Genomic DNA, 12,587 nt, shown 5'->3' on the forward strand with positions numbered 1-12,587 from the left:
TGTCAGACCTGGGACTCGCCCCCGGGTGGTCTGACCCGCAGAGTCATCGCTCCTTGTCACCTCCTGGTACTACCCCCTCCAGTAGTTCCCAGGTAGCATAGGCTACCTGGGAACCGGGAGACGGTGGCTTTCAAGATGGGCCATGCCGGAGATGTGGGCCAAGGGCAGGGATGGTCCAGGCTCTGGGAACACAGAAAGGAAGTGGGTCCCTGAATGTGGAGGGCCCCGCATGCCTGGTGAGAGAGTTTGGGCTTCACTCCAAAAATCAAAGAACTTGAAAATAAATTCAAAAGCCAGACAGGGCTTGGATAATTCCGCTTCTTCTCTGCAAACGACGACCGGGCTTCAACTCCAAGTCGGAGCTATTTCGCTGATTAGCTCAGATTCGCTTCACGAGCAGTTTCTCTCTCCAGGACTCAGATTTATTTAAGTTCACCATTAAAATGCAAGCTGGAATCTGCTCTCCCATCTCCATAGCAATGAATGTCCTCAAAACCAGAGCCAATTTTAATGATTAAATTATCTTTATTTTCGGTTCTTATATCTCGACATTTCCCCACACTTTATTACACTTTAACTAATTCAATTGTAGTTTTCCAAACACCAGCGAGGATCGAGAGCCTTCCCAAAGAGATCTGTTCCAGCTGTGGAAAACGCACAGGCAGGACATCTCTTCAAACACCGGGGCTCTGACGGTGGCTGGGGGACTCCTTGTTCTAACAGTTTTAAGTGATGATCTGTGATCCTGCAGCATAAAGGAGAAACTCTCTGCCACCCCAGAAGTTCCGTGTTGGGGACGCTGGTGCAGAAAGCCGTCAGGGAGCTCACTTCAAGGAAAATCTTTCTAGATTTTTTTAACATTGTGCAAGACAGGTAAGAGGAACAGATGCTATTTTGATTGTGATCATGACTGGGGGGCATTTTAGGGGCTGTGAATCACTGGATGAGCCTAATATTGCAATGCACATCATCTAGTAGATTCTGAAGTGCAAGAGCTACAGCTGGGTTCCTTTGCAAGGGCTTTTCTGAGCCTCAATTGGACCCACTCCCACCCTGGGCAAGGCCAGAAGCCACCCACTTGGAGGACATTTAGAAAAACTTGGGAAGTGTTTACAAATGTGGTTGATTTACTCCTTCAGAAATTTCTGACAGCGAGGCCGACTCCCACTCTCCACCTTCTCCAGGAGGCCCCCTGTGCTCCCCGCCACAGGGTCAAGCCCGTCCCTGTCCCAGCACCTCCCTCCACAGAGGCGCCTTTGATGGGAAATTCCGGCCTGCACATTTCACACGGTGGGTTGCGGCTGCCCACGGAGCCACCCCTCTCTCCCTTTACACCCCTGGATGGGCCCATAGGGACAGGGGTGAGGCTGACACCAGCTGAGTCCATGCTGGACAGGCGTCCTGGTCCTCAGGGTCCCAGGTCCAGCCACACTCCCTGTGGGGAGAGACTGGACGGGAGGGTGCTGGAAGCCGGCCGTCACCCCTGCAGCTTAAACTCACGTGGATTCTAGTCCGCCTCCTCCCTCCAGGCCTCAAGGGAGCCGCCAGCTTCTCCTCTCTGGCCCTGCTCCCTGGAGATCTCTGCACTGGCTACGTGGGGGACATTTCCCTGGCCGGGGCACATGCAGCAGGACCTGGGAGGGGCTGTCACCGGGGCTCTCCCTGCAGGTGGGAAGGGACCTGAAGGTAGGGCAGAGGGCACTCAGCAGGCTCCTGCTGCTCCGTCCTGTCCTGGGCCCAGTGGGGACGAGCCTGGGCTTCCTTACTGGAAGGAAAGACCTCTCCCTCCAGGGAACACGGCTCATCATCCAGCCGCCACTTGGTGATGCACTTGGTGGCCATTTGCTGGAACTTCACTAAGCCACCTTTGGGAAGGGTGACAGAAACCAAGGCACACGGGACAGCGACCCCACCCTGAGGGTCCAGGAGAAGCAGGTGACCACGACAGCCAGCAGGACCGAGGGATCGCACGCCAGGGGCTACGCGGGCCTCTCCATGCTTGGATCTTCAGATGTGGACACCCAGCACAGAGACGTCAAACACCTTGCCCAGTCACTAAGCGGCAGGGCTGAGATTCCAGTCTGGGTGGCTCTGAAACCCGTCCTCCCTCACACACAGAGGCTGATGGCTCCATCCAAACCCCGGAAATGTTGATTCTTCAGGCACCATATTAATAATAATAAAGAGTAAATTACTCTGTGCGCGTGTGGGGAGGTCAAAAAAGTTTTCTTGTTGGCCACAGTGGTGCATGCCTGTAATCCTAGTGACTCGGGAGGCTGAGGCTGGAGGACTGAAAATTCAAGGCCAGCCTCAGCAACTTAGTGAAACCCTAAGCAACTTAGTGAGACTCTGTCTCAAAATTTAAAAAGTAAAAGAAAAACATCTGGGGATGCGGTTCAGTGGTAGTGTTGCCTAGTAGGCAGGAGGGCCTTGTTTCAATACCCAGTAACACGGGAGGCGGGGAGAGGGAGGAGGGAAAAGGGGAGGGGAGGGAGGAGTGGACAGGAAGGGAGGGGAGAAGAGGCGAGAAGGGAGGAGAAGGAGAGCAGCAGGGTTTCCTGGGGAAGAGATGCCATGTCATTGGGGTTTTAAAGGATGAACAGGAGCTGGACCGAGTCAGAAATGGAGGAAAGGGAATTCCGCATTTGAAGCAGAGGGAGTTTTACATGATTGATGAACAGGGCTGGGAGCAGCCGGGAAGGGAAAGAGAGGAGAAGAGAAGAGAGAGGGCCTTGGGCTCAGGTTAAGACCCCAGCGTTGCCACCCAGCTTCCTGAGGGGCAAGGGCAACCTGTGCTCCCACTCCCCACCCCCCCACCCCGGCCTCTCCTTCCACGTAGTTCTGGGTGTCGAGGAGAGAGCTCTGGAGAGCCGTGGCCCTGGGCAGACGCCCTCTGCAGCCTGGCCCGTGGCCCGTGCAGGGGTGAAGGGACGGAAGGCAGGTCAGGACAGCCTGCATGGACACGGGACCTACCACCCAGTGGGACCCGAGGTAGGAGCACAATGGCTTCAGATATGAAGGCTCCGATCCCCGTTGTTGATAGTCAGGAAACCCCAGATGCTCAGATAATCTGTAACCTAGAACACGGATCCTGAAATAGCACAGAGTTATTCTTCCATGAGGTTATTTTTAAAATGTACTCATCAGATGTATTTATACTCTGCGTCTTTCAATTACACAAGGCTTTGAGGCAGCTCAAATGGCCAACATGAAAAAAGATTAATAAGAGAGGACTTGAAATAAGAAAATGTGATTTTAACAAACAAGCCTCATCACGGTTGCCATGACCGAGTTTAGCACCGGGTTCTGAGTTTCCTGGTGGCCAAGGAAAAAAAGGAAACAAAAACAAGTAAATAACTAGTATTGTCTGAAAGCCACAAACTCTGCCAGTTCCCTGGGGAGACAGCCTTTTTCCTCATTCTGAACCCTGAATGAAATATTTCAAGTTAGACATTGAGCAGGAAACAGTGAAGTGGCATCATATGGCTTGTGGGAACCTTAAATAAAAGTTAGACATGACATTTAAAGCAACGTGCAGATTGAAAGGGGTGTGGCCCACATATGGAGTCCCCTGGGGACCCGTGTTTGTCCCGCGTTTGTCCCTTTTTCCGTCCCTTGCTGGTAGTTATTAATGGGTGTTAAATGCCGCTTGTCTTCTGGACCTTGGGACAGTGGAGGAACTGGTCACAGGAGAAAGAGGAAACCCTGAGAGGCCAGTTGTGTGCCGTGCTTGAGAATCAGTAGAAGACGTGAGCACAAGCCCCAGAGGTGTGCAAGAGCTTTGCACCCTCACGGGCAGGGGCAGAGGCACTGGCAGATGTATGGGTTTCTCTCGTGGAAACCCCTGCAGACTGGGTGGAAGGCTGACCACAGGCCTGGCCCTGACCCTCACCCCTGACCACCTGCGGACCCTCCTCCACCTTGTTCTGCAAGAAAACTCTGATTCCTGTGTGCGCTCAAAGGGCAGGAGGTTTCCCATCAGCAATCAATATGCACCTTCTGTGTTCAGCAGGGACGAAGGCCTTGGGGGTCGCTCACGAGCCGCCGCCTCCTCAACCACAGGACGCCCTCACGTGGTTTTTGTTACACTCGATGGCCACAGCCCTAAAGAGAAATAGTTCAGGAGCCAAAATGTGAATTCCACCTGATCCTGGGCGACTGGATGTGGAATCAACCCCACAAATAATGACCTCGTCCAACCCCGGGGCTGCCCTCCCAGTCACCATGACATCCGTCTTCCTCACAGCATCATCGGGCCAGTTGCACAAAGGTCAGTCTTCTCCCCTGTGCATTTAGGAAGGAGGTGGCCTGCAGGGTAATCGGGTGGATGCAGCCAGGTCCCCTGCTCCTGGTGACCTGGGGACCCTCTACCCCCGGCGGTTTCCTAGGGCTCTGTGGCGCTGTGGAGGACTCAGTGCACTTTCTGAGTGGAAGAACCACACGTTCCAGCAAGACGGCGGGTGACGGCGCGCTTGGCCCTGTTTTGAGGATGAGGTGGGGCCAGGTGCACAAAGCTCCTGGTATGCAGTAGGTGCTCCTTAAACAGCACTCTGTCCCCATCACAGGTGGGGCTTGTATTCAAAGTCTCAGGTGCATCTTCTGGCCTGAATTTCTTTAAGTTTTTTTTTTTTTTTTTTTTAAAGCAGGGAAGAAAGAAAACTGGAGAATGTCAAGGTCGCCCAGCCCCAGAACCTGGACGGAGATGGGAACTCGCTGTGGTCAGCTGACCCCGCAGCTCTGGGGACGCCGCTGGCCTTCTGTGGCCTGACGGCAGGAACGCAGGGGGCCGGGTCTCCTGCCTGCAGCCGCTGGCGTCCAGGCCACATTGCCCGGTCCCTGGTATTTTTGAAGAGATACCAAAAAGGTGACTCCAAAGGGCAAAGTGGTCCCTGAGGGGTCTAAGCCCCCGCCTCCGCCCCTAGGCGCTGTGGCCTCCGCCGTGGGTCGCAGGTGGCTGTTCTGGGTGTTGGCTTCACCTTCCTTACCAGGCTCTGCAGAGGACACAGAGGCCACTGTTTCTGGCAGAGCAGGGGGTGGGGTGGGGTGGCTTCACGAGAGCCCACCGAGGGGAACTGCAGACCCCAGGACATCAGATCTGTCAGGGACACCAGCATCTTGGAAAACGGAACAGGAATTGACCGGCTCAGAGTGAAAAGCACGAGGTGGGCCACAGAGGAGCAGGCGTCCAGGGGGAGGCACGGGCAGCAGGCCTGGGACGGTGACGGGCAGCGCAGGTCCACGGCCCCGGGTAGGGTCCTGTCACTGGCCTACAGGCCAAGGCAAGTTCTTGAAAGACGGTGAGGCAGAGCGTGAGGACACGGGAAAAGGCTGGGAAAGCCTGGGGCAGTGGACGCCATGATGGAAAGAGACGCGGAGTTACCGAACCTGGGGCAAGGTCGCGGCCGTGGGCCACAGGCTGAGAAACACACCAGCTGCAGCTGGCCCACACCTGGCGAAGGTCAGAGAAAGACAGGGTGGAGGGACGTGGTAACAGGCCACGTCTCCAGGCATGGTGCTGGGCACGTGGGAGGTTCTAGAAGGATCGAGGGAGTAGCTGCCTGCTTACCCAATTAATCCACATGTGCATCTGAGTTCTCATTAAATTAGCAGAAACTTACCTGCCTACCTTCTATAACAAAGGGACAGAGTGTCCAGTGGAGCACAGTGGGGCCCAGCAGGTTTGAGGGGAAACAAGGAGCAGGTTGGATGAGACCTCGGAAGAGACACACCAGCCCCCAGGCAAAGCCCACCCAGCAGCCACCTCTGCCACAGGTTGGCCTCCAGGGCTGTCCCAATCAGCGGGCCAGTGACCACCAGGCTAGGGAAAAGGGATCAGGGCCTGCTGGTCTCCAGCGAGGAGGGGAGACATCCGGGGAGGGGACCCAGGCTAGTTCTCTTGCTAAGTAAACAAAGAAGCCAGAATTTCCCTGTGGAAAGAGAGGCGAGGAGTGGCAGTGGTCAGGAAAGGGAAAATGACCTGCCATCTGACCCTCTGACCTTCCTACGGTCATTCTGGGTATGAGAACTTGGCATTCACCCTGAACCAAGGAGGTAAAGAATCCTGGGCACCTCTGAGAACGTCCAGGGCCTTCACTTGTGACTTGAGCCTGCAGGCGTGAGCAGTGGGCCTGGCCAGACCGAGTCCTGCACAGGGCAGCTGCCGCTGGGGCACTGGACCGCTCGTCTTTGGCCCTGCAGGAGTGGGTTCGGCATAGCTGCCCTTGCCTTGGCACGTGAGTTTGGTCCCTTAGTGACTTTTAAGGCCTGCCTGCATGGACTTTTTGCAAAAAAAAAAAAAAGTCTGTGTGTACAATTTGGGGTCTAGAACTTTTCACGGAAGATTCTATCAAAAATGTTATATTTTATGGTATCATTAAAAGCCTCTTGGATGCCCCCATTTGCAGAGCCGACCTTCTCCGGTGTTCTTCACTCCACTGGTCACTGGCAAGTGTCCCCTGAGCACCTGCTCCGGTCCAGCCTCTGCCAGGCGCTGGGACACAGTGCTGGACAGGAGGGTTCCCTGCCCTCGAGGCCCAGAGTCCAGGGAGACAGGCAGAGGCCAGCTGTAAGATAATCACATGGGGAAACCAAAGCTCCGGTGGGAAGTCGCCCAGCCTGCCGAGGGCCCCGGGAGGGCTTCCACGTCCTGGCTGCAGGGCGGAGCCCAGAGATGGGAGGGCCAGAGGAGCCTCCTAGAAGGAGCACCTCAGCTGGCACCCGCGGGGCAAGCATGAGCAAGCGGTCCTCTGGCAGGGTCTGTGACGGGGGGAAGGTGCTCATGCAGCCTTCCATGACGGTGACTGGCTGTGTCCACCATGGGCAGCCATGGGCCATGGCCTGGTGCACCCATGGGGATGAACTGGTCTGAGCGAGACCTACTCCTATTAGAATTTTCATGCTTGAGACTCCAAAATTTCTGGAGGGATTTGGAATGGACTTCTGCTTGGAAGCGGGGTTGGGGGGTCTGGTTTTAAAGCTATAGAACCTATCCAAAGCAAAGTGTGATCTTACATGTTTTTCTGGAGTGAATTGTGGGCTGGAGTGCTGAAAAATTGGGGGGGGGGGGGTAGTAAAGCCCCCTAAGCCACCCTTCCAGTTAAAATAGTCTCTGACAGCTCGTACGTGCGGGTGGTGCATGCCTGTAATCCCAGCGACTGGGGAGGCTGAGGTAGAAGGATCACAAGTTCAAGGCCAGCCTCAGCAACTTATGGAGGCCCTAAGCAATTTAGTAAGACCCTGTCTCAAAATGAAAAACAAAAAGGACTGGGGACATAGCTCAGTGGTAAAGCACCCCTGGGTTAAATCCCCAGAAACAAAAAATAAAAAATAATAATAATCTCTGCCAGCCAGGTGTGGTGGCACATGCCTGCAATCCCAGCTACTGAAGAGGATGAATAAGGGGGATCGCAAGTTCAAGGCCGGCCTGGGCAATGTAAGGAGACCCTATCTCAAAATAAAATTTAAAAAGCTGGGGATGTAGTTCATTGCTTTCCTAGCATTTGCAAGGGCCTGGTTTCAATCCTCAGTGCTGAAAAACAAAAAAATCAGTTGATCAATAAACACCCCCATCACCACCAAAACAATAAATCAATAAAGGGCCGATCTATCTAGTCCTTTGCATCAGAGTAGAGCCCCATTAGGACACCGGCCGCAGCAGCAAAGTAGAACTGTTCCTTTGACAGGGGAACCAGGTTTAACGAAGGTAGCCCAGTTAAGGTTGGATTTCAGCTGCACAAAACAAATCCTTCAGTCTGCAGTTCAGTTGAACATCTGCAACTCAACGGAACTGGATGTCCTGCGCTTTCATTGCCAAGAGTGGCCATCCTGCCTTCAGCACGTCTCCAGGTGGAATGGTTCTGCTTCAGGCTGTGGCTAGGTGACAAGAAGCCCCGATGTCTCTCTGTCTGCAGCTCCACAGCCACCTGGGACCTGCCCTGGCTAAAGTGTCCTGGGGCAGCTCTTCAGAGTGTCCCTGCTGCAGGAGGCTTGGGTGTCCTTGGGGCCCCCCAGCTCTGTCACAGCATTGGGAACCTGGGTGGTGGGGCCTCTCCTGGCTTTCGAGACCATTTGGTTATTGACAGTGCCAAGGAAAATCAGGGAAAGGGTTTGCAAAGGAAGTTTTGGAAGAGTTAAAATGACTGTAGGGGCAATCTAGAGTGACCCAGAAGCAGAGTCAGCACATTCTGCAGCCCGGTCACCAGCAGCAAGCTGGAGGGGAGCTCAGGAGGAAACAGGAAGCACGGGACACACTGCTCACCCACTCCCCAGGCTCCAGGGCCCCCAGTTTTTTCCTTATCACACCTGATGGGACTTCTCCTTCCCAAACCCGCTCACCGCTGCCTCCTGGGCAAGGAAGAACTGGGTTCAGAGGACCAGAGGTCCAACCCCAACTACTGCCCTGTGCAGGGGCCAGGTCACCTTTCCTACTGCAGGCAACAAGCCCCATTAAATGAGCTCAGAGAGGCGAGCTGTGAAAGACAGCAATGTGTACCTTTTCTCTCCAACAGGGTACCCAACACGTAGTAGGTGCTCAATAAATCTTCACCGCATCTGAACCCGAAATGAGCTCCATTGTCTGCGCTGTTCTGATTATAGGGAAAAACAAATGGGCTTTTCTGAGCCAGTCGACACCATTCACTACTAAATTCACTTTAAAGCGCAGGGGAAAAAAGCCCTCTGCGTCCCGCATCACCACGGAGAAAAGAGATAAGGCTTATACCCGGAATGAATTCAGGCTAGTATTTATGTAGAGAAGTAATCAGACCATCAAAGCAGAAGCAGAAAGTGAAAGGGTGTTAAGACAAATGAATTTAAAAGCACACAATACCAGATCCTGATTTGCTTTCCCAGGCAATGAAATATTTCAGAAGATTAAAAATGGTTATGCAACGCCCAGGATTCCACATTGTCAAAAAGATTTGTAACTCAATGTTTTCCTACCCAGGTACCAAATGAAAGAGTTCCATCTAGGTTTTGATCCTGGCAATTTTTTTTAAAGATATAAAATATATTGAAATATTTAAATTGCTTGTCAAATGTAAACTTGCCCGTGTCCTGACACTTTTAAAATATAACGTGGCTTCAAACATCACTTCTCCTGATAGGATTTTTAAAGTTGTTTTATAATGCATTAATAGTGAAGATCAGAATCCGAAAGACTACTGTATTTGTAATATCCACTTTTTTTTTTTTCCCTCATCCCCTGTAATTTCCAGAATGTAATTCTGCCCCCAGCTGGTTAAAACATCCCTGACATCAGAGAGAAATGGGAAACTTCGGACGGGCTCTGCTTGTCAGGGGAGGGCAAGGGTGCTGGGTTTGCAGAGCTGGCCACGCCCTGGGGGACGAGACCCCCAGCTCTGCAGGGTTTTGCCTGCCTGGAAGGAACAAGCAGGCGATATTTCTCCTCCTGCAATCAGGAGGCCCCAGAAAGAGAGGGATGCACTTCAGAAGGGCCTGGTTGCGAGTCCTCCCCGGAGCTTCGCCATTAATGAGGTATCGATCGCCTGGCCATGATAATTGTGCAGGCGCTGGAGATCTGAGCGGGAGGGAAAGTTCATAAAGATGACCACACTGTCACGCGGGCATCCCAGGCGCGCCGAGGTGCTTGGCTTTGTTTTCTTAATGGGAGCGTTTTCTCCTTTCCCATTAGGTCGATTCTGGCTTGGCCGTGTCGTCCACGGGGGAAACTGCAGGTCCAGCAGCTCGGGTGCTGTTGGGGGCTGTTTCCCAGCCAGGGGGCGTCTTCCACCCCAGGCCAAGGTCACCAACGTCCCGATGGACACCCTAGTGACACTGAGGGCTCAACCTTGGACCCTCCCCCACCCTCAGCCGTGTCTACAGTGGGCAGGGGGATTTCAGGACTGTTCTGACCAGGGTCTCTAAAGGGAGCACAGGAAGTGGTGCTGAGAGCTAAGCTGGCAGCATCTGAGCTCCAAGGCAGAAACAGGAGACCCAAGAAGCACCCGGGGACTTGGCCCAGAATAGCTGCTTGAAGATCCCCACAGCAGCCGATGAGAGGAGTGTGGCCTTCCTCATCCACATGTCTTAGAGTGGCCTCGCTGGTTCAAATCCCTCCTCGGCCGTCTCCCGCCCTGTGACTTTAGGAGGGCTCTTTAACTTCTCAGCCCTTCCTTTCAGCATTTGTGAGATTTGCAAAGTCAAAGAAGAGAGTAAAAACATATGGGTACGTCTGCACATGCTGGCCCAGTCCTCGGCACCCACAGTAGGCATTCCCCGAACAGTAGGCATTCCCCGAACAGAACGGAAATGCTTTCTTCTCCCAGGGCTTCAGTTGGCAGACAGCCAACTTTTTCTGTAAAGGCCAGATATAGTAAGTAGTTTGGCTTTTGCGAGGTCAACGAGCAAAAATCAAAGATATCACACCAATAAGACACTTAAAAAGCAGGAGAGAAGCCCAGCACGGTGGCACAGGCCTATAATGCCAGCAGCTCGGGAGGCAGAGACGGAAGTATCCCAAGTTTGAGGCTAGCCTCAGCAACTTGTGGAGGCCCTACCAACTTAGTGAAACCTTACCTTGAGATTAAAAATAAAACAGGGCTGGGGATGTGGCTCAGTGGTTAAGTGCCCCTGAGTTCAATCCTCAGTACCAAAAAAAAAAAAAAAAAAAAAATGAACAAAAATAAAACAAGGAAAGGAAATTTTCTCTTGAATTTTTATTAGTGAAATCAAAGATATCATAGTTATGATTTTATCATCACACAGGCCTAGACATGGGGAGAGTGGAATTCTATGTTTTTCGAAATATTATGTTTAATATTTGGTGGCGTTTCCTATCAGCAAATCAATTGCAAATGTTCCTGGTAGAAACTAGTCTTCGCTCAAAAGTTGAGCAAAGCCAGGTGTAGCCTGGACTTGCCCGTCGGCTGCAAGTCACAGGAGAAGGGAGGGTGGGAGGCCACTCCAGCCTTATTTCTGACAGGCCCTCCCTGACTCCCTAGGGTCCTGAGTCAAACTGTTCACCTTCCCCTCTGCTGTGACCCGGGTGTCCCCCCCACACACCAAATTAACAGGTTAAAACCTGCTCCCCAGCACAATGGTACTAAGAGGCAGGGACTTGGGGGGGGTGAACACGTCATGGGATGGAGCCCTCATAAGTGGGATTAGTATCTGTTATAAACAGACCAGAAGAGCTTGTTGGGCCCTTTAGTCCTGTGAGGACACATCAAAAATTACCATCTATAAACCAGACCAGTCCTCACCCAGACACTGAATCTGTTCATACCGTGGCCTTGGACTTCCCAGCCCTCAGAACTGGGAGCAATAGAGTCCCATTGTTTGTAAACTACCAGGTCTATGGTATTTTTGTTATAGCAGCCTGAGCAGGCTTAGACCCCTTATCTCACTGCCAGACCTGGTGCCTCTGGCACCTCTTCTGGGAAGCCTTCCATGGTTTTACCTTGCTCAGGCTCTTAACAGACTCCCCTAGACACTGCAGAGACACAGGGAGCCCATGAAGGGAAGGCCTGGGTTCTCTCACTCGGAGTACGCAGCTGGTTCAGTCCCAGGACCTGCAGAGCTAAGCCATGTCTTTGTGGGAGGAAGGGTGTGGATTAAAGGTAGGCCAAGCCAGAGGCCAGGCTGCCTCCCCTCAGCTACGGAGCAGGAGTCATGAGGGTCAGCAGCACTAGTGCCGGCGCAGACCCAGTGACCACACGAATGTCCACTTCTCACCAGACATGATGCACTCTCTCCATTCCACAGATGAGAAATTGCTTGGCAAGGTGCCGTGGCTAGTGTGCGGTGGGGACAGGATGCACGCCCACCCCCATCGCGCTCCGAAGCCCCTGCAGCCAGTCGCAGGCGGCTCCTGCTCCCCAGCCAGGGCCTGTGTGGGCGGCCCCCCATCGCGTGCTCTGCTTCCTGGAAGCCTCCTCTCCACCACCTCTCCTCAATCCTCCAGCGTTGAGAGCCCAAAGCCAGACGGTAAGAGTGACGCTCAAGTGTGGGGGATTCTGGGTCTGCAGGCTGCTGGCCTCCCCTTTGCCTGAGGCCCCGCCAGGAGAGGTAAAAGCAGAGACAGGGAGACTGAGTGGAGAAACAGGCCCAGAGGGTCCTGTCCAGCCCTCGGCATGCTTGAAATGGCATGGGAAAGCCAGACTGTACCTCAGCCAGGCCCTCCCTCTATTGTTTGTTGATGTACTCATGGATTCAACAGCTGGTGTCTCCCGCGGGCCTAGCTCTGTGCTAGGCATTACTACGTAGGAAGACTACAGAGAGAGATAGCAAACAGTGCTGTTTTTAATAGGGGTCACAGTCAATGGTGCAAATCTGAAAATTGGAATCCAGGGGTGAAAAATGCCACTGTGAACTGTCCCCAGTCACAGGACACTGTAACTACATGGAATGGTCCGACGAGCCAGCTCCTCCCTAATTTTTGCTCTTTCCCACGTGATCTCCTCCCATCCCCTGGCCTTTGGTGCTATGACTTTAGAGAAGATTCTAAATTACTTCCTCCCAGGGCTTTGCTCCTTCGACACCATCGCCTGATACACGAGGAAGCTCCAACTTAATATGCAGAAAGCAGAATCCTGATCCCCAAACAATGCAAACACATAAACAGAACA

This window comes from Callospermophilus lateralis, chromosome 3 (assembly GCF_048772815.1).
Source record: "Callospermophilus lateralis isolate mCalLat2 chromosome 3, mCalLat2.hap1, whole genome shotgun sequence".
Classification (NCBI taxonomy): domain Eukaryota; kingdom Metazoa; phylum Chordata; class Mammalia; order Rodentia; family Sciuridae; genus Callospermophilus; species Callospermophilus lateralis.